This window comes from Lithobates pipiens, unplaced genomic scaffold (assembly GCF_037356315.1).
Source record: "Lithobates pipiens isolate NorthernLeopardFrog02 unplaced genomic scaffold, aLitPip1_a1.2 Scaffold_27, whole genome shotgun sequence".
Lineage (NCBI taxonomy): Eukaryota > Metazoa > Chordata > Amphibia > Anura > Ranidae > Lithobates > Lithobates pipiens.
The window spans coordinates 162,601,333-162,623,444 of NW_027507788.1; the positions used below are offsets into that span (position 1 = coordinate 162,601,333).

The window sequence follows — 22,112 nt, forward strand, 5'->3', positions numbered from 1 at the left end:
AATCTGTCAACAGTAATTTTTTCTTTGTATAGAGTCATAATCCTTTTAGATGCAGAATGGTGCCGAACACTGTGTATGCTCCTGACACTATTTGTGGTAAGCCCATATGGGGGTTGAGCTTAATGTCCTCACTTGGAATGTGAGGGGCCCAGTGAAAAAAATAGCAGTTTTGAGACATATAAAATCAATGAATGCCAGTATTGTGTGCTTGCAGGAGACGCATTTTGCGGCTGATCCTCCTCCTAGCCTGAGCCTACGCATGTATGATGTTCAGTTCCACTCCACGTATTCCTCATATTCCAGGGGGGTAAGCATACTTATACACAAAGGAGTCCGGTTCCAATGTTCTAAGACCCAGACTGACCTGGGTGGCAGATATGTTTTTTTACTGTGTAAAGTTCATGGGCTAACTTGTATACTGGCTAATATATACGTACCACCGCCGTATTCGGCAGCGGTTCTTGGGAGTTTGGCTAAATTTATGGCGCAATACCAAGAGGTTCCCCTACTTGCAGTGGGAGACTTCAACAATTACTTAAAGCATACCAAAGACAAGTTCCCCATACCCAGTAATATAGTGCCAGGCACAACGGGCTGCACACCTTTTGCCAGGGTCCTTGAGGAATTGAGGCTGACAGACGTATGGCGTAGCAGGCACCCGGACCTTAAAAAGTATTCCTGTCAATCGGCCTCTTATGGAGGCCTATCTAGAATAGACCTGGGCCTGGGCAATGACAGGATGCTGCAACATATTATAGATTCGGACTATGCTGACAGACACCTTTCCGACCACTCCTCGCTCCGCATCTGTGTATCATTCCCTGACATAGTTGGGCTTCCAGTTTGGAAGCTTTACCCCTGTTGGATTTCGTTGTTCCCAGAACCTGACCCACTTCGGGACGTACTTAAATCCTTTCTACTGGACAACATTGACACTACGAATTTGGGGGTGGTGTGGGATTCATTGAAGGCCTATACAAGGGGGCAGTGCATACAAATAATAAATCGTATTAAAACAGACACTAAAGCTTGGGAGATGACGGTGCGCGGAGTGGTTACCGAAACAGAAGACAAGTACATTGCCAATCTCACAGATGACACAAAAAGGGCGTGGTTGGGAGCACAATCAATGTCTAGGCAACTGGCATTGCAGTTAGCTGAAAATAAACGCTTTTTTTTTGCAACAGACACATTTTGAGGAAGGCGAATCGACTGGACATATGCTGGCGGTTATGGCGTGAGTGCAACAGTCCTCTGCCACCATTTCCGCTATCTGCAATGGCCAGGGTGTCGAACACTCCTCTGCCTCAGACATTGTTCGTATTTTTAAGGATTTCTATGAGGACCTGTATACATCTAAAGTGAGGCCCACGGAGGAGGAGATTGAGGAATGTTTAGATAAAAGCGAGCTCCCGATTTTATCATTAGAAGATACCGACATGCTTAATGCACCATTGACAGAGGAGGAATTAGGTATAGCCCTGTCACACTCCCAAAATAACAAGTCGCCAGGGGTAGACGGCCTCCCATCCGAAATTTATAAAAGATACTCCGGTACTTTACTCCCCACCCTCTTGAAAGTTTATACTGAGGCCCTTGAAAGAGGGTCCTTACCGAGCTCCATGAACGAGGCAATTATTGTGGTCTTGCTGAAGCCAGGCAAGGAGGCCAGTTCCCCCGGGCTCATATAGGCCCATATCCTTGCTGACAGCGGATGTTAAGCTGTTGCCTAGGGTATTGGCAAACAGACTGGCCAGGGTAATACATAAAATAGTGCATAAAGACCAATCCGAATTTATCCCTTCAAGATCCACAGCACAAACAGCTCTTCTTGAACCTGCAGATCCCAGCGGATAACACTGGCAACAGGGCAATCTGCTCCCTTGACGCAGCTAAGGCCTTCAACAGTGTCGAGTGGCCTTATCTGTGGAAGGTGTTCAGGTGTGTGGGTCTGGGTGACACCTTCATTAAATGGGTTCAGTTACTTTACGCTAAGCCCACCGCGAGACTTAGGGTGAATGGGGAACTGTCAGAGCCATTTTCATTGTACAGGGGCACTAGACAGGGGTGCCCCTTATCACCCCTGTTGTTTGCTCTGGCTCTGGAGCCCCTGGCGGCTAGGATACGCGGAGCCAAAGACATAATAGGGTTTCAACGCTCCATAGGCACGGATGTGGTATCCATGTACGCTGACGATACCCTGTTGTACCTGGGAGACACACAGGCACTTTCCAAGCAGTTATGGACCTTATTAAAGCCTTTGGGGAGCTGTCGGGCTTTGCCATCAATTGGGATAAGTCGGTACTGATGCCATTAGATCCCTTGACCGTCCCGGTGCCTGGGTGTGCAGAAATGGTCCAGGTCGTGACTGAATTTAAGTACTTGGGCATCCAGGTAACCCCAGACCCATCCCAATACATCGAATGTAACTTATCCCCCCTTCTTAGCAAATTTAGAAATAAATGCACAGCTGGTGCAAACTGCCTCTATTGGTTGCTGGGAGAATAAACCTAATTAAAATGGTCTGGGCCCAGGAGATGGTTTGAAAATTGAGTCGCAATTTCGGGAATTGATATGGTGGAAAAAATCAGCTAGGATTAAGTTGTCAACCCTCCAGTATAACAAAAAAGAAGGTGGGATGGCGGTCCCGCACCCCAGGACTTACTTTTTAGCATCCCAACTGCAACAGCTAGGGGGGTGGGGACTAATGGACCTGAATGACCCTATTCGTAGGTTGCTAGATACAGAAGGGGACAGTGAGACTGCACTTACAAGGCTGGAGGCGGGTTATCCACACTTTGATTCAACGGCTCCTACTGTGAAACTGTTGAATACACTATGGCCATACATCAAAAAGCTGCTTGGGTTGAAAGGATACCTGCCACCCATATGGCGCAACAAACAACTCAAAGAACTACAGAAACTAAAAGGCTTTAAGAACTGGGAAGGGGCGGGTATTAAATACATAAATACATAATCAATACATAATACATAATACATAATACATAAATAAAATAAATACATCTCCCAACTGTATGCTGGTCCTACATTTAAATTGTTCTCTGAAATCCAAACGGAATTCGGGATTCCAGATAACAATTTTTTCAAATACCTTCAGCTGCGTCACGCGCTGCAAGCTCAGGCAAGGGCCATAATTCATGCTATAATTCAATCCATCCTTATGAAGAGGGACAAAAATGGAATGATCTCGGGTTGCTACAGTGCACTCCTTGTATGACTACAAGACCCTGCTAAGCTACCATGCAGACAGGGGTGGGAGGCAGATATTGGCCCCATTGAAGGGAAAAAATGGGAATTGTGTCTAGCGGCAGCCCCTCTGGTCTCACTGTCGGCGTCCCACAAAATATCACAATTGTACCTATTACATAGGGCCTATAGGACACCCAAGAGACTTCTTAAGTGGGGCATTAGAGACTCCCTCCTATGCCCAAAATGTGAGACAGACCATGGTGACCTTCTCCACATGTTGTGGAAGTGCCCCAAGCTTTTCAGATTCTGGAGGGAGGTGATAGCCATGCCGGCCGTTTGTCTGCTGGGTGCGCTGGAAGATGATACGCTGACCTCACACACACGCACAGCAGTCCTAAGATTGCTCTATGAAGCACGTAAACTGATTGCCCAACGGTGGATTACTCCAAGAGTACCTACCAAGGGGCAATGGGTGGACAGGGTGAACCAATTGTTAATTAAAGAAAAATTAACATATCAAAATAGGAAAGTCCCACAACATTTTTATTTAATGTGACAGGCATGGCTAGAGATTCCGGGGTTAGCCCCCTACCAACTTATCAAAGACAGACTGATACTGGGATAGATACTCGGAGCACGATTACCCAACTATTACCAACAGTTAAAAGGAACATGCCATACGAAAACCTGCCATTTATGCCGATGGAAGAAGGAACACTGTAATATCAACTTACTATAGATGATTTAATATAGAATGTGAACACAAGAAATTAAGAGAATTGCAAGGGTCAATTGTGTATGCAACATTTGTTTTCAGTACGACATTTGTTATGGTTTATCTGTATACGGTACACGATTTTGGAATTGCTGCACAGTAGATGGATTGATGAATCAAGAAATGAAAAAATGAAGGGAAAAGAAAGTGGACAGAGTAATAGTAACCTAAAACAGAGAACAGGGAAAAACAAGTGAATGTAACAGAAGAGGCTATATTTACAAATGCAAGGGAATGTATTGAGAAAGCACTCTGTTTGGGGCTTGATCCTTCTTCCAATGTTTCTCCTGTTTTGCGATTTATATATTTTTTTGTATCTCTACACACTGCCTGTTTTATACCATGTACTGTGCAACAAACGAAATAAAAGTTATTTTCTGATAAAAAAAAACACTCAGCAAATCCTTGAATGTGGTAGTAAACGCAATAGTATTACTGCGCTGCATCAAAATGATTAAGAATCGATGTATATGTTTTTTATTTAACCTGTTTGCTATCCAGCCAGGATAGCCAAGTCAAATGACATGCTCTATGTGCCATCTCTCCATTTTGGCAGATGCCATGTCTTCATCTGCGCTCTGTGGCATTGCATTTACAGCCCCATGCACAGCTTTCTGATCTCAGATTGAAAATCACTCAATGTGCATGAGATTGGGAACTGCTCTGTGCAGTTCCACTGCAGAACACAGGTAAGTATAAATCTGTGTTTTGTTTTTTTTTTGTTTTTTTTTTTTAACTTTGAGTTTACAGTCACTTCAAAGGGGAACAAATGTCTGCAACTATGATATAGCTGTGAGCTCTTCTTTCACTGCCTTCTTCCAGGGTCTGCAGCCTTCTTGATTGCTCACCACAGGATGATGTAACTCCTGCGCATGTGCACGGGCATTCCTTCATCTCAGGACTGAGGCATGCTGAGAATGTACACTGAGCTGCACAGCACTGGGCCAATCATTGTCACATGGGGTTGGTCACATGCTCGCTCCTTCATGCTTGAAAACTAATTAGTATTTCCATCACGTCTTACAGCTTAATAGCGCAGCATGACAGAGAAGGAATCTGTTGCTTTACCCTACATAAACAAAGCACAGGATCAGGTGTTTGCACAAATGTATGTGACATACATTTGCTCTCAAAAACCTGTAGGGTACATAATGCCATGCTTTGTCTGATCCTTCCTCTTATGCCCCCCTGACCAGAGTTTGAAAGGACAAAGCTCTATTTATGAAAATGGAAACTTTTAAGCGAGCTGGTCTCATGCTGGTTCCGGGGCTATGGAAATGAATACGGGACAATGACTAGTCCTCTTGGAGCGATACAGACCACTATTACTGACATTTGAAATGTGACCGCTCAAATACAGAGAGTCCTTGTGTAAGAAAATGTCTTCTGTCAGGATCAAAACTTTTACTTTAGGTCTGTTAACATCCTAAATTATTACGTGTATACACTAATTGTTTTATTGCGTTTCATGTGTTCATTTTGGATTGTGTTTTATCTGCTATGATCCTTTTGTCTCCTTGCTTGGTTCAGCTTTTGCATGCAGTAAGAAGTGTTTTTTCTGTAACTCTTTATGTTGAAGTTGCTTTCTCTGAGCATTCACAAGTTCTATTATTCTCCAGGGAAATTAGACAATGCAGCCTGTTTGCTGGCCTGCTAATAGATTTCTGAGTGAAGGAGCAGATAATGGACCATTTATTAGGTAGTCAGAGAACAGCCACAGTGTTGTGTTACATAGTCCTAGACCCAGTTTCTACAAGATTTTCTCTGTCAAAATAATGCACTGTACTATCCGGGGATTATTAGACCATTCACTAGAAAACTAGATTTAAAGGTTCCTCCTAGGGGCACAGGAGTCTAGGAGCCTCTGAAATCTCACATTTGTACAGTTAACTAGGATTAATCAATAACAAGGTTGGATACATGAACATTCTTTTGTTTAGAGGTATGCTTCACTTCAAGGGCTTTTTTTATCATGTGGATTCATTTTTTGCTGCCTCCACCTTCTCTCCAGCAAATCATAGATTACGGCTGTTTGGAGACCCTTTACCAGTAATGAATATATAAATCTTATAGTTACTGATCTGTGGATTCTCACAGATCAGTAAGTTATCAGAAGCTTTAGAACATCTCATGAGACTCAATATAATAGATATACGATCAAGACCCTCTGATCCCTCCTGTATTGAATTGTATTGTAACTGTACTGTCTGCCCTCACAGCTGTGCAAACTGTTGGTGCTGTATAAATCCTGTGTAAAAAATATACTATCAGCACAGGACTGTTCTAAGAGATTATACAAAATTATATCTATTGTATGTTTCATCTCTGTTCTCCTTTTTAAACCTTAAAGGCTAATGCCGCATACACACGGTTGGACTTATCGACAGCAAAGGTCCGACTGAACAAATCCGTCGGACAATTTGACCATGTGTGGGCTTCATCGGACCTTTTCTGTTTCAAATTTTTCCGATGGACTCGTGTCCGGTCGAAAAATCAGTTAATGTGTATGTTAGTCCGACAGACGAAAACCGACACTTGGGAAGCTATTGTTTACTGGCTATGAACTTCCTTATTCTAGTCCGGTCGTACGCCATCATGGTCAAACCCTGTCGGACTTTGGTGTGATTGTGTGTAGACAAGTCCATCCATTAGGAAGTCCGTCGGAACCCCTGCTGAAAAGTCAGTCGGACCTAGTCTGCCGGAAAGTCCGGTCGTGTGTACACGGCATTAGTTCACCTTTTCAGGCAGAATTTTACATTTCATAATAAATAGAAGCCTTTTATAATGTCCTTCCTGCTCAATCTATCCCAGTGTGTTTATATCTCACTTACCTCATCCATGGAAGCTTTGAATTTTCAGCTTTCTGTTTGAAATTAAAAAAAATTAATTCCATCACTTCTTGTAGATCATATCCCATCATGCACTGCCCTAGTGCATCACAGAATAGTTGTGTATTACTACTCTGGACCACACCTCCTTCTTTACTATACCACCTCTTGTTTTATTTTTTTCCACCCACTTTCCCAGTCTAATTGTACAATCTCCTTTTAGATCTACCATCAGCTTTGTAGTGAAAGGGCCTGTCTGATTTGATACACATTTAATGGATGGTTCAGGTGGGTCCTCCCTTTGCAAAGTTTTGGTACATTTAAAGGGAACTGTGCTGAGTTTGTACAATCAGATGGCATAATGTATGACCATCTTTATACAATTACATAGGATGGAGTGGACAAAGACACTGTCGGGCCCTGTTCACATCTTTGCAGGGGGATTCCTGCATGTGTTTTGTGTGTCTGTCTGTGTGTGTGTGGGGGGGGGGGGTTGAAGATTTTCTGCTCATTGCGCACAAGGCAGCCCGCTGTTGGCTTATGTCACAGACTCTGAAGATATCCAAGCAAAAATTTTGGATTCCACCCAGATGTCTTGCAGGCAGCTGGCTCAGCGTCTGTGTGCCACTGAGTACCTTAGCCAGCCACTTCTGACCCCTCTCCTGCCTGGTGCACCAGTGAGCGTTGAAGGGGCAGAGCACAGAGTGGTGACTAATGGTCTTCAATGAGCAGAGAGAAGTGACTAAGAACTGAGCAATCACATGATCGCTCAATTCGCAAGCTTAGAGCCAGAGTGATGCTGCAGCAGGTAGGTAAGTATGTATGTTTACCATTTTACATTCCCACACTTTAAATGCTCATTACATCTAGGGCAGGGGTGTCAAACTCCATTTCATCGCGGGCCGCATCAGCAGTGCGGTTGCCCTCAAAGGGCCGGTTGTATCTGGGTTGCACTACGTGCAGAGTTCAGTATTATGTCAGGATTATGCTACGTACAGAGAGCAGGGTTGAGCCATGCACTACATACAGAGAGCACGGATTCAAGGATGCACTACGTACAGAATGCCGGGGTTCAGGATTATGTCAGGATTATGCTACATTCAGAGTTCAGGGTTAAGCAGTGCACTACATACAGAGTGCACAGATCAAGGGGTGCACTACGAATAGAGTGCAGGGGTTCAGGGTTGCGCTATGTACAGTGTGCATGAGTGCGCTGTAACATCTCATTTCAACCTCTCCTTCTGGGTTCTGATCTCTGCACCCAGCACTTTGCCCCCGCTCGACAGTCCTCCTCCCCCCTTCCGCAGCAAACCTCACGTGTACTCTCTCCTACCTGATGATATTTGCAAATTTGCAAGAATGCTTTCATGGCCACTAAGCCCTCAAAAGCCCCCCCCCTCAAGATGAAGCCACTGGATGTAGATTAGAACACACAGCCGCCAGAGCCATCAGGCACCTCTGCCACTGACAGGCTTTGCCAGACCAACAGCGCATGCGCTCAGCTACATGCACACACACGGCACCACTGGGGAGACTGAGAAGGAGAGTGTGTTTACTCCTGTAGCCAGGGAGACCTGTTCCATGAGAGCAGAAAGCAGCTGGCGATTACAGGAGGTGGCATCCGGCGGCCGCTGTGTGGGCCACACGGCATGGCCTGGCGGGCTGGATTCGGCCCGCGGGCCTTGTGTTTGCCACCTGTGATCTAGGGTGTTGCACAAGAGGCTGTGTTACTTACCTGACTACCCCCTCCAGCAGACTCTGGTGTTCCCCTCCTCCTCTTGAAGCTTCAGTCTGTGCCCAGACCTTACATAGAGTATAGGGCTGTTTTATATAGGGTGGGGGCTCCATAGTTGGGCTTTATTAAATAGCCTTCATAGCCTTCCAGTGAATGACAACATGCTGGGACCAAGGATTCTACAAAAACAGGAAGAACACTAACTTTTTAGTTCTGGGACATAAGCATAAAATAAAAAGCCATTAAATATAAATTTCATAATTTTCATAAAACAGATCATAGAAATTCAGGGATAATCATGGGCAAAGTGTTTCTGGAGATAATTAGAAGAGATTTTGGTTGTGCTGTGGGGGAAATATTCTGCGGTGTAAAGTGGACTTCTGGCCCAGTAGTCCCATAAAAGATAACTGCCAGCTGTTATTTTGTTACTTGTTTTTGCCTACAGTAGCAATAAACAATGAGCCACGTGCTGGACAAAATGTCACGATGCAATGACTTGCTTACTTCAACAACGAAGTCTATTTTATGTTTGCTTAAATACAGATGCATCTCGTAAAATTAGAATATCATCAAAAAGTTAATTTGTTTCAGTAATTCAAAAAGTGAAATCACATATTTTTTATATAGATGCATTACACCCAGTGATATATTTCAAGCATTTCTTTCTTTTAATTTGTTATGATTATGGCTTACAGCTGGTGAAAACCCCAAATTCAGTATCTCATAAAATTAGAATATTACATAAGTCCAATAAAAAAAAAATTTTATTACAGAAATGTTGGCTTACTGAAAAGTATGTCCATGTACAGTATAATAAAGTTGGTCAGCAGAGAGAAGCATGAAGTGCTCTAGAATTTTCTGGTAGAGGGCTGCTCTGACTTTGGACTTGATAAAACACAGAGGACCAACACCAGCAGATGACATGGCTCCCCAAATCATTACTGACTGTGGAAACTTCACACTGGAGCTCCACACAACTTGGATTTTTTGCCTCTCCACTCGTCCTCCAGACTCTGTGACCTTGATTTCTAAATTGGGTATAAAGAGTAAACCGCGCTATTCAAACACAAAATAATATTATATAAATTCCCTACAAGCAGCAACCCTAATCGTAATACTCCGATATCAAACTAAATAGGTGAACAAAGTGAGCTGCGCTAAAAACGAAAATATTTTTTTCTTTCTAAAAACTAATCACAAAAAAACATCAATAGTCATAAGAAAATAGTAATTTCTGGTGACAAAAATAAATGCAAATAATTAGATCAATTAAATTAACCAATTAATTAAATGCAAATAATTAAATTATATAAGTGAATAATATCTTTTCATCGTATAAGTGAAAAAAGTGTTTTTAAATCAGAACCAATAATGAAATTTGCATAAATTGTATACCCCTTATATATAAATCATATACATTAGAAAAGGTAAACCTACACACCAATAAATTGTAGTGAATAAGTAAAGAAAAAAAATTAACAAAAAATATGCATTGAATAAAAAAGAAAAAAACTGAAAAAATTGTCCAAAGAATAGTGTTGGTTCTTCAAAGGTGATATTATGGAGTAGACACCCACAAATTCCTGTGTGAAAAACAATCCAAACAATCCTCCACCAGTGAGAAAAGGGGCTGCTTACCAGAGTTATAGATCTCAGTGTCAATGAGATCAACAAAGCAACAGCACAGAAGTTATGGATGAACCGTCACAGGCACCACACAGCTTTTATCTACAATACGAAGCCTCCAGACAGGGAACGAGGGTATCGTGGATCATATAAAAAATCAAAAGGCACTCGCATAGCGTAAAACCACTTACTTTAATGGAATAAAATATAAAATATTACACTCACATGTGCATAGAAGAAAACGATCGTATAAATAAAACGAGCCAGCTGGGACTCGTGTGCCGCCCGCACTTCCTAGTTGGGCGTAGAACGCAGAGACGTCAGAACGCCTATCTCCCTACGCGCGTTTCGTCTCGAACGGACGTGTTCACGGGATGCGGGATGGCGTTCTGACGCACCGCCTATATACCAAATCATAAACAAAATAGCCTCGGTCTGAGCTCCATGTTGTCTCCCAATCCACCATATTAAGTGAGGGAAAGAGGACAAAAATACCAATATCATCACCTAATCCGCCATTTTGCATGAGGGAAAAAGAATAAAAATTTGCCCTACTACCACATAAAGCCAGACCTCTGCCCGTAACCATCAGAGTTACCTGGGAATCATAAATTAAAAACAAAAAAAAAATAAAATCATAAAAGGGGGGGGGAAGGGAAGAAAGGGGGGGGGGAAAGGGGGGGGAGGGAGACCAAGATTGATTTCTAAATTGAATGCAAAATTTTCCACAGTCCATGATGATTTGGGGAGCCATATTAACTGCTGGTTTTGTTCTACTGTGTCCAAAGTCAACGCAGCCCTCTACCAGGAAATTATAATGCACTTCATACTTCCCTCTGCTGACCAACTTTATGGAGAATCTGATTTCATTTTCCAGCAGGACTTGGCACCTGCCCACACTACCAAAAGTACCAATACCTGGTTTAATGATCGTAGTATCACTGTGCTTGATTGGCCAGCAAACTTGCCTGACCCAAACCCCATAGACTAGAATCTGGGGGTATTGTCAAGAGGAAGATGAGACACCAGACCAAACAATGCAGACGGGCTGAAGGCCACTATCAAAGTAACCTGGACTTCCATAACATCTCAGCAGTGCCACAGGCTGATCGCCTCCATGCCACACCGCATTGATGCAATAATTCATGCAAAAGGAGCCCTCACCAAGTATTGAGTGCATACTATACTATATTGTGAATGGTAAGCCAACATTTCTGTATTAATCGCTCTCTGACCACCCCCTGCAGTTATACTGCGGCAAGGTGGCTCGGCTGTGCAAATCACCTTACCGTACAGTTTGTGCACTAGCTTCTGTGGGCACACATTGCTTGGCCAGCAGGGGAGCCAATCAGTGGGTCCGGTGGCCTCGATGTCCATTGGTCACCCATGATCGCGCGCCACAAATACAGAACGGGGATCTGCCAAAGTAAACAAGGCAAATATCTGTTCTGACAAGGGATTACACTGATATCTTGTTTTTCTGCTATTCAGGAAGACTGATCTCTGTGTTATCCCAGGCAACCCATCCCCCATACAGTTAGAAAACACACCCAGGGAACACAGTTAACCCCTTGATCGCCCCTGTTGTTAACCCCTTCTCTGCCAGTGTCATTAGTACAATGTCAGTGCATATTTTTAGCACTAATCACTGTAATAATGTCACTGGCTCCCAAAAAAGTAAAAAATGCTGCAGCCCCACGAAAAATCACTGATCGCAGCTATTACCAGGAAAAAAAAAAAAATGCCATAAATCTACCCATATTTTTTTTATTGGGTACATTTTATAGCAGAAAATAAAAAATACAGGTTTTTTTTTCAAAATTGACAGCCTTTTTTTTTTTATTTATAGCGCAAAAAATTTAAACCGCAGAGGTCATCAAATACCACCAAAAGAAAGCTCTATTTGTGGGGAAAAAAAAGGACATACATTTAATTAGGGTACAGTGTCGCACAACCACGCAATTGGCAGCTAAAGTAATGCAGTGCCGTATCGCAAAAAAATAGCCTGGTCATTAAGGGGGGTAAAACCTTCCAGAGTGAAGTGGTTAAAAATCCTTTTTTATTATTATTATTTATTTATTTTTATTGGTCTTCTGTAGTAATCGGATTTTCTGAGATATTGAATTTTGGGGTTTTCAGTAGCTGTAAGCCTTAATCATCAAAATTAAAAGAAAGAAATGCTTGAAATATATCACTCTGTGTAATGCATCTATATAAAATATGAGTTTCACTTTTGAATTGAATTACTAAAATAAACAAACTTTTTGATGATATTCAAATTTTGTACTTTTGAAAGGACTTCTTGTTGTACAAATATAGAACATATTGTATAGAGTTGTCCAGTGGCGGTGCGTCCATAGGGGGGGTCGCCCCCTCTATGACCAATGAGTCATACATTGCATGAATCTATCCATGGCCGCCGTTGTCACCTGCCATTCAGGTGCCCAGTCCCTTTTTGGGCACCGGGTGCCTGAATCATAGCAGGGGGTGTTTTTGAAGCACCTGATTAGGGCCATATGTTCGCCGGCGGCCCGCGATTGCGGCAAGGAGAGGCAGAATTGGGAGCTGCCTATGTAAACAGGGCATTTCCCTGTTTCGCCTAGCAACATGACATTGGGAGCAGTGATCTCTGTCATGTTGTAGTGAGCCCTTCCCCCCTACGGTTTGAACACATCCAGGGAACACACTTAACCCCTTGATCGCCCCCTAGTGTTTAACTCCTTCCCTGCCAGTGTCATTTACACAGTAATCAGTGGCTGCTTGTAGCTCTGATCCCTGTATAAATGTCAATGGACCCAAAATGGTGTCAGAATTGTCCGATCTGTCTGCCATAATGTCGCAAAAAAAATTTGATTGCCACCTTTACTAGTAAAAAACATAATAATAAAAATGGCATAAATCTATCCCCTATTTATATATTTTGTAGGCGCTATAACTTTTGCGCAAACCAGTCAATATGCACACTTTTTTTTTTTTTTTTTATGAAAAATATGTAGAAGAATACATATCGGCATAAACTGTGGAAGAAATGTATTTTTTGCCAGGATATTTATTATAGTAAAAATATTTTTTGTTTATAGCACAAAAAATAAAAAACGCAGAGGTGATCAAATAGCACCAAAAGAAATCTCTATTTGTGGGGACAACGTCGCACGTCCGCGCAATTGTCAGCTAAATCGACACAGTGCCGAATCACAAAAAATGCTCTGGTCAGGAAGGCGGAGGGGTAATTCCTTCCAGGGCTGAAGTGGTTAAAACTGCACCAAAAACACAGGTCCTTATTAAAATGAATAGATCATACATCAAAACAGTTCAAGCATGCCCAACCCAAGTGCTTGCTGGGTTATAGGCACCCACAAATTGCAAAACATGGCAAAAATGCATTTGTGTTTTTTGTATGCATTTAATCAACGGTGTAGTGTGAAAGTGGGCTTGGTAGAAAACCAAACGTCACACGCATTAAACCTCAACTTTGACGTAAATGTGTTTAGCTTGGCTCCTCTCATTTCCCAGGTGGCCCTATTTGTCAGGGAGGCTGCATAACACATTAAAAGAACTGTAGTGGTAAACCACTTGTTACATAGTAATTTGATGTTTGTCGATCTTAATATACATTTGTGTGGTTAAAGATAGCACATCATGCATGTGTTTTGCTATCTCAGATGCAGGGGTGACCTTGTCTGGTTTTTGGGGTGTAAGCTTTATTTGTGAAAGAAGCGCAATGAGCTGTGGGTTTTTACATTCTTGTAGAAGTGTCTAGCATTACTTCTCCAAAAAAAAAAAAATAATAATAAAGCAATGTGCAGTAAGAAGTCTTCTTTACTTTTTATTTTCCTGCCTGTCAGCTACTCCCCTGCCAGAAGCCCAATTTGTAGTTGTTTGTATTGCTGATCTCAGGCAGAGCTCAATTGCCCTGCCCCCCGATAAGTGAGTGTGCCTTTTGGAGAGCTCTGACATGCCTTCTGCTAATGTATTTCCTGCGTGTTGTTTGTGGAGCTCAGACAAAGCTTGAAATGGTAGAAGAGTTACATTTTCTGTCATTTTTATATTCCTTTCTGTGACCCCATTGGGGAGATTCCCTTCACGTTTGTCCCTGTGACACTCATACAAGAAATGGTGTGGTATGGGCTTGGTGGTATGGGGTTGTCAACTGTATAGGAAAGCATGGGCACTAAAAGAAAATATTGTCAGATTTTCCAACCCTTTTCCAGTCTACGAACAATGTTTTTTTTGTTTGCGTCCCTGTTGATGAGATTTCCCATTATATCTGTTCTGATAGGAAGTGAGGGAAAATATCCCTGAAAGGGGAAAAGACAGCAATAAAAAAAACAGACAGAGCCTCCAACCTGTCCCTACTCCACCCAAAACATAATAAAAAAGTTTTGTCTGGTGTTGGAAATTCTGATCTCCCCCTGAATGTGCCGATCCCCGCTGAGCAAGCAGACATCCATGTGGCGGATCAGCACTGATCCGCCCCATGTGAAAGGGACCTTAGGAGTTAAAATTTGTATGCAATCAGGCAGGCCCTTGCACTACATGGTTTTGGTAAACCTGAAGGAAAAAATCAGCAGAAAATCTGATCGTGTGTATGGGGCATTAGTGAAGATTCTGGCGCCTGCACCTGGAGCTAATGGACGGGTCAGCCCTGGGGTGCCGACATTGCGGGATCCCTGGACAGGTAAGTGTTTTTATATTAAAAGTCAACAGCTACAGTATTTGTAGCTGCTGACTTTAATTTTTGTTTGTACAGGTTGGACCTCCTCTTTAGGTTTATTATGCAGGGGCGCAGCTGTTCCAATGACTCATAAACTGTATTACTGAATTTTGTGTTTTCGCCTGTAGATTGTTAAAGAATCAAATATTACTGATTCCAAGACTTGTCCTAGCCAGCATACCCTCTGGAAATATACTTGTGGTATGCAGGGCTCCTCACACTTCTGTAGAGTGGACTGCAGAGAGCCTGTAAGCCATACAGTGCTGTCACACAGGGAACAAATGACTTGTGCACAGTAAGGAGAGGCATGTTTCATTTACTGGGTCCACAGAACTCAACAATTTAGTGGGCCTGAAAAAAGATGTGATAGAGGCCTTTCCTAACATTACTGTCTGTTTCCTTCAGGTATTTCTATGGAGAAATGAACAGTTTGTCTGCAAACATCTGTGGATCCATTACTGACTGGCTGCACAAGGTGGAACCCAGAGACTGATATCCATTTCCCCAACAATAAACATCATCAGGAAACCTATTACTGCAACACCCAAACCCATCATTCTGTCCTAAGCTAGTGTGTCAGTACAGCAAGAAGTAAGACCTCAGGACACCATACATCAACAGATCTGTACATCCGAAGCAGGCAACCAACTTGCCATAGGAATTTCTGTGTGGGAGTTTGGGTCGTCCTAACTGTATCTAAAAAAGTGTGGCTGTTATCAGAACTGCTGTTACTGCCAAGAGGAGTACCATCTGCATTTTTCTCTGTGGAAATAGTTCCTGGCACAAGTCTGACAACAAGGTATGGAAACTTTGCTCATATATACTGTGTGTGTGTGTGTGTTAGAAATGGTAATGATTAGTTGTAGTGACAGGATGACTGTTCCTTGAAAAAGTATCCATACCCTCTTGAAATGTTCCACATGTCATGTTACAACCAAAAAACGTAAATGCATTTTCATTTTAATAAAATGCATTTGGAGTAAAAATCTATCTAAAGATAGTTTTCTATTTAAGATGCATTAATAATTTAGTTTATTCAACATGAAAGAGAGCTTAGTTATGTAGAATAAGGCTGTATATTCTGTATTATTAAATTATTACTTTTGGTAAACTCATTCAATGAATCCAAGCTCTGCAAACTGAGATAACATGCACTGTATTGATGCATTCACACAATTTCACTCTAGCCATGAGATAAAACAAAGTTCAGGAATATTCCTTTATCCCATTGTTTTGAAAATCTATGTACACTACAAACTGTATGATTGAATCGGTTCTGATATTGCTGTTTTACTAACCTGACAGATTTTTATTCTAAATAGGAAACCCATTTTGTTTGCAAATATTAAAGATTCTAACTACCAGCTAGAATAAGTCCTTACATTTAAAGAGCACCTGCCATTTCAGATCCATCATGGCAGCTCCTGTTAGTGGGCATCCACTCACCTGCTGCCGCCACATCCCTCACCTTGTTGTGTCACTGCCGCATCACCGAATATTCCATTAAAGTGAATGGGACTGCCGTGGAGTCAGCAGCGGGTCAAAGGAGGAGCCACTGCAGGACAGAGATGACGGTTGCTCTTTAAAAATTGATTTAAATTGAGTTGATTTAAATCAAGCCTTTTTGCTAGAGATTTAAATCAAATCCACCCTGCCACTGACTGTTCAAATAACATCACCCACTGTCTTCTTGTCATTACATTGTAAGTGGTGAGTGGCCACAGCTATCTGTCTATCGAGATGCAGGAATCTGCAGGTGCTTGCCACTAGGTAACGCATGGGTGTGCTAATAGTCTGTATGAATGGACCCTAAGTTTTTGCCTAAAATGAGCCATAGATTATGTAATTTTCCATCATTCAACCACTGGTTGAAAAAAAAAATCGCTTGATTTCCCCATCAACATAGTCAGTATTGAAGTTTCCCTGCTGTCAGAATACAATGATCACTGCTGACGGCCATAGCCACCAGCAGTGATCACGCAAAAAAGCCTGACAAGCTGGTTGTACTAATGTCTATCGATAAATCAAATTCAGTACACCAAGCCTGCCCATAGAGGATCTGAACTGGAAGAATTTTGATCCATCTATGGCTGGACTAACACCTGAGCTGATCTTCTGGATCAAAAGGTATCTATCTTTCATATAGAAACCATATACACATACTACATTTGCATGACAAAGGGGCTCCGAATCCCTTACAAATTGCGTTACACAGCATTCTAGAATCTCTACACTTTACTGCTTAATTAAAAAATAAATAAAAATACCATATTTTATGAGCTAATATAGAACTGGAGGGTGGTGTCATGTTTGGGAGGCTGTTTTATGAAATTACCCGCTTTTGTTTACAGCAAAAATGATAATTCTATGTGTAATGAAACTGGGAGGAAAGATGTAACTGTGAGAAAATGATGCAACTATGGAAAGTATTAAACAGTGGCTATCATGACATTCTAAATATGAAAAAGTCTGGTGCCCTGTTCCTGCGTGCATTACATTTTCCAAACTCAATTTTATGACATTTAGATTATATCACTTAAATTTTGACTTCTTTCAAAAGTTTTTTTCAATTTTTTTTTTCATTTGCAAAGCAAAATAACGGAAAATTTATGTCAAAATACTTACCGTAATTTTCCTTTCCTGATGGACTCCATGGCAGCCAACGTGTGGGTTTTGTCCCGCCTCCATTACCCTATAGGACGATACTCCCATAAATCTTTGCTTCCTGCCAGAGGCTGTGTTCAGTAACTATCCAACTCCAGCCATTTGGGAGGGAACTCCTGTTGCCATGGAGTCCATCAGGAAAGGAAAATTATGGTAAGTATTTTGACATAAATTTTCAGTTTTCCTGACAGACTCCATGGCAGCCAACGTGTGGGAAATAACTCGCCAAAACACACCCGGGTGGGCAAAATGCTGCATAACAAAGATTTATTTGACACCGCCAACCGACAGAACTTTAACACCAAAGTCAACTGAGGATAGAGCCGCCGGCTCAACACAATAATTAGACATAAAGGTGTGTATTGAAGACCACGAAGCCACCCTGCATATCACATCAGGAGCCACATGGCGAGAGGCCGCCCACGAGGTAGAAAGGCTTCTGGTCGAATGCGCCGTCACCGCCTGAGGAGGAGCCAAGCAATTTTCTCTGTACGCCCATTGGATTGCTTAAACTATCCATGCCGTAGTTGACCTGACTGATGCCCTAGTGCCCTTGTTCTTCCCACAGAACAGAACGAACAGGAAATCCAACTGCCAGAATGGAGCTGTAGCCTCCAAATATAGCTTTAATGAGCGACCAACATCAAGCGGATGAACTTCCGAGGAATCCGAAGATCTGAATGTGGGTAGAGAGATTTCCTGATTTTCATGAAAAACCGAGGTGACATTAGGGTTTGACCCCAACATTGGAACTAGGACCACCCTGTCCGGAAAAAAAGTTAGAAAGGGTTCTTTGACTCCTAGAACCTGAATCTCTGATACCTGTTTTGGTGAGCGCCACCAGGAATGCAGTTTTCAAGGTGAGTTCTCTGATGGAAAGAGCCTTATTGAAATGAGAAAAAAAGTCCAGAACTAGTGGCAGATCCCATTTAGGGAATCTGGGTTTTCTCTGGGGTCTCAATCTTACTGCGCCTTTGAAGAACTGTTGGATAAGGGCATGCTTGGCCCAAGAAACCCATGTAAATGTGGAGATAGCCGAGACTTGAACCCAAAGAGAACTAACTGACAAGGGTAAGTCCAAGCCTAATTGCAGGAAACCCAAAACGTCTTGAACTGCAGGTGAAACGAAGGAACTAGTTCTGGAAGACATATAGGATACAAATTTGGCCCAGATCCGTTCATATACTTTATTAGTACTTCGTCTCCTTGCACTTAAGAGAGTAGAAATGGCCTCCTTAGGACACCCTAGTGCTTCCAGCCTTCCCCTCTCAAGAACCAGGCCCTCAACTGAAGGTGAGCCGGACATGGGTGGAGAATCGAGCCTTGGGAGAGCAGGTCCCGTCTGGATGGGAGAGGAACTGGGTCCCGAAAACTGAGGAGGGATAGGAGAGGAAACCAAGGCCTGTTGGGCCAATGCGGAATTATTGCCAACACTTCTACTTCTTCCCATCTGAGTCTCTTCAGAAACTGAAAAATAATCAGAATTGGAGGGAAGGCGTATGCCTTGTGGAACCACCACTGTTCTGTTAGGGCATCTATCCCGTAGGCCTGCGGATCCTTGAACCTCGAATAGAACCTCGTTAGCTTCCTGTTGAAACGGGAGGCAAAGAGATCTACTTCTGGAGAAATCCCCAGGGATAGAACCCACTGAAACACATCTTCGTGAAGGGCCCACTCGTTGTCCAAGTGGACTCGTGAGAGAAAGTCCGCTTGGACGTTGAGAACTCCAGGCACATAGGCTGCTGTTAAGTTGGCCAGATTCTTCTGGGCCCAACGCATTATTGGATCCACTTCTCGCAGCAGAGACCGACTTCTGGTGCCCCCTTCCTTCCTTACGTAGGCGACCGCAGTCGTATTGTCCAGCCTAAAGACTACGGATGTTCCCACTATCAGATGCGGAAATGCCAACAATGCTAGGAAGGCTGCCCATAGTTCTAGCATCTGACATCACTGTGATTCATTTGATTGGAAGAAGGGAGTGGCAATTAAACAGGTTCTCCCGACGAAGCCACCAGAGGAGGGAACCTCTCATGGTCTGAGTAATATCGATGGACTGGACCTTCTCTCCCGACCATTGGCAAAGGAAACCCATTTGAAAGGGGCGCATCCTCCACTGTGCCCACTTCACCATCAGTATGGTGGACACCATGGTGCCTATGATCTTTAGGCAATGAAGAGCACTGAGGCGAGACGAAGAGAGGGCCAGGCGGAGCATGTCCCGTACTAGCGTAACCTTCTCCTCGGGCAGAGAGATGGTACCTTTTGCTGTATTGAAAAGAGCACCGAGGAGCACGAGAGACTGTGTAGGAACTAACTGGCTTTTCTCTAAATTCAGAAGCCACCCGAATTCCTTGAGGGTTGCGATAACTTGATCCCTGTGTTTCAAGAGACAATCTCTGTCCTGAGCCAGAAGAAGCAAATCGTCTAGATAATGATGAATCCGGATTTTCCTGATTCTCAACAATGCTACAACTGCTAGCAGGACCTTCGAGAATGTGCGAGGGGAGGTTGACAGACCGAAGGGAAGGCAGGTAAACTGTAAATGAAGCTGGCCAATGGAGAAACAAAAAAACTGTTGGAACTCTGTTGCCACCGGGACGTGGAAATAGGCGTCTTTGAGATCTATTGAGACAAGCCAGTCCCCTGGCTGCACTGACTGTTGGATCGTGGACAGAGTTTCCATTTTGAATTTCTCCTTTCTTATGAAGTGATTTAGACGCGTCAAGTCTATTACAGGTCTCCACCTACCGTTCTTCTTCTGGACCAGGAAAAAAGGGGAATACATTCCCATGCCCCATTGGTTGTCTGGAACAGGAATAGCGGCGCCTTGATCCAACAAAGATTTTATGTAGGCTAAAAGAATTTGTCTTTTTTCTTCTGACCTTGGAATAGATGTGGGGACACACTTGAGTTTGGGGACACTGCTGAATGACCAAGTGTGCCCGAAGGAGACCGTCCTGACGGTCCAAAAATCCTGGATTGAGACCGCCCAGGCGTGCCGAAAGTGGAACAAATGAGCTCCCACCCGGACCGCCTGGACGGGCCCGATCTCAAAAGGACTTAGTAGGCTCCTTTTCCCCCATCGAACTGCCTTTTGCAGACTTTTTGAGAGATATCTGTCTGGACCTCCAAGATCTGGAGAATTCCCGTCCAGGCCTGTAACTGCGTGCCTCCCTGGCACGGTCTTGACCCTGCTTTCTTGGGAATGATCTCCTTTGACTCTGCAGGCGCCTATCCTGGGGGAGAAACCCCGACTTACCCCCGGTGGCCCGAGTTATAGCACTATCCAGCTTATTGCCGAAAAGGGAAGAACCATCAAAGTGAATACGGCACCAAACCTGCTTAGAAGCGGGATCGACTAGCCAAGGCCGGAGCCACAGGGCACGCTTGGCAGTTACAGAAGATAGCATAACTCGAGCCACCAGACGGATAATATTGATCGAGGCCTCCCCCAAGAAAGCCGAAGCCAGCCTTAGTTCTTGAATGGGAGAACCCTTGGCAAGATCTTCTGAGACGTTTCTGAGTGTCTCATCAACACTATCAGACCAAACTTCCATCGCTCTAGACAGAGCCGCTAAGGCCAGAGCTGGCTTACAGGCCATGCCAGCCGTAAGATAGATCCTCTTCAGGTCAGAATCAATTCTCCTGTCCAGAGCATCCTTAAAAGAGACTGTGTCCTCAAGAGGAAGGGTCGCATGTCTGACCAGTCTCATTACTGCCGCATCCACAAGAGGGGAGGACTCCAAATATTTAACTTCTTCCTCCTTGAAAGGGTAAAGTCTCTGAATCTTAGATAGAAGAGAATTCTTTTTCTCTACCTTGCTCTACTCATCCGAGATCACTTCTCCCAACTCTTGAGAGGAAAGGGAAGCTAATACGCTCCTTCTTTAGTTGTTTAAAAAACGTCCTTTGCTTCGTCTGAGCCACTACCGGCTCTTCCCAGTTCAGCGTTTCCTTAATGGCTTTGACCAAAGGAGGGAGCAAGGAAAAGTCAAAACCTGAACCACACTCTTCTTCCTCAGATTCACTATCTGAGAGGACAGCAGACGGATGGCTAGGCAGAGAGGAATCCCATGTGTCCTGGGCCTGGGCATCCCTCCCCGGAGACCTTGGAGACTCTATGGGAGACAAATGGGGGCTTCAAATTTCTTTAGACTGTCCTTGACCAATTTTTCAACCATAGACTTCAGCTGTTGGTCAGAGTCACTCCTTTCGCCGCTTTGACATAACAGGCATCACAAAGGGACTTGTCAGCAGGAACCTGCATCCTACACCCCCAACATAAACCTTCAGCTGCGTGACTTGAGCAAGCTGTAGAAGGGCGGGAAGGTTCCCGGCTACGGAGACTAGTTCTCGCAGGAGAATCATGACGTCTGGATCTGGAAGAGGAATGCCGGCGGTGGGACTTAGACGAATCACTTCCTCGGTGAGAACTCCGGCGTTGAGTAGACCTAGAAGGGCTGAAAAAGGGAGAAACCAACAGTGTTAACGGAACATCCCCTAATGTTCCACTGCCCCCCCCCCCCCCCCGACAGGTAACCCAGGAAAAAAGTACCTGCT

General features: G+C 43.5%; 1 protein-coding gene across 7 annotated transcripts in view; it reads left to right on the plus strand.

Annotated features, from left to right (window-relative positions):
* LOC143934321 (CMP-N-acetylneuraminate-beta-galactosamide-alpha-2,3-sialyltransferase 4-like) overlaps positions 1-22,112 on the plus strand; it is a 368,047-nt gene that overhangs the window by 125,986 nt on the left and 219,949 nt on the right. For all 7 annotated transcript variants that reach the window (XM_077457821.1, XM_077457820.1, XM_077457823.1 and 4 more), the window contains exon 2: positions 15,294-15,687. The gene's annotated coding sequence lies outside the window, so the exon portion shown is untranslated. The remainder of the gene's footprint in view (positions 1-15,293; positions 15,688-22,112) is intronic.